The sequence below is a fragment of the Alligator sinensis genome, unplaced genomic scaffold, assembly GCF_000455745.1.
Source record: "Alligator sinensis unplaced genomic scaffold, ASM45574v1 scaffold838_1, whole genome shotgun sequence".
NCBI lineage: Eukaryota > Metazoa > Chordata > Crocodylia > Alligatoridae > Alligator > Alligator sinensis.
The window spans coordinates 304,809-305,708 of NW_005842996.1; positions in this window are offsets into that span (position 1 = coordinate 304,809).

Consider the following 900-nt stretch of genomic DNA (forward strand, 5'->3'; position numbering starts at 1 on the left):
CCCCGAAGTTTTGCCCACATAAGGGGCACAGTCCAGGTGAGGGGTCCTGGGGGCGCTTAGGTCCTGGGTAACCCCAGGCCTGTTAACCCCGTGGGCACCACAGCTGTTGCTCAACAAGGCAGCACTGCCACCTGCCGGCATCAGGGAGGAGTGCAGCTTGCAGTGAGCTCTGGATCAGGCCCTGGGCTCCAAACAGTGCCCAATGGGATGCCAACCCCTTGCCCGCACATGCTTACATGTGCATGTGGGAGTGAGACATGCACCCTCGATGGGAACTGATCCCCTCTGGCCCCTCGCTGGCCACGTCCTGCCTAGCTGAAGGGTGGGTTACACATGACCCACTGCGACATGTGACAGTTGCTGGGGTGGGCTGTTCTGCCCCGCCAAAGCCTGGGGTCACGCGCCCTCTGGTCCCACGCAGGAAGCCTGTCCCAGACCTGATCCAGGCCCTGAAGAAGCCATGCTGCAGCCTGCAGGGAAACGAGCGGGTCCAGTGCGCTGAGAGAAAGGTGAGCAGATGCCCTCCAGGCCCTGCCCTGGCACTGCACTTCCTGTGCCAGATGTCTCCAGATGTTTGCAGCTGGCCTCCCCATGGCACCAGTGCTGGGTTTCCCCACTTAAAGGGGAGATGGGGTGGGGGGGAAATCCCTCTGGGGGAACTGAGGCATGGAGGTATCCTTTGGCTCTGCTGTGATGTAACCCTTCATGTCTCCTTGGCCCCCCCCAGAAATCCCAGCTCATTGCCACCCTGTGCAACACCAAGAAGGACTCATGGAAGGATACAGAGAAATGCTGCTCCCAGACCGCTACGGAGGCCCGGGCCAGCTGCTTCGACACCAAGTACATGGCCGACATCACCCTGGCCAGCAACGCACCCTAGAGCTGTGGCCTGCATTCCTG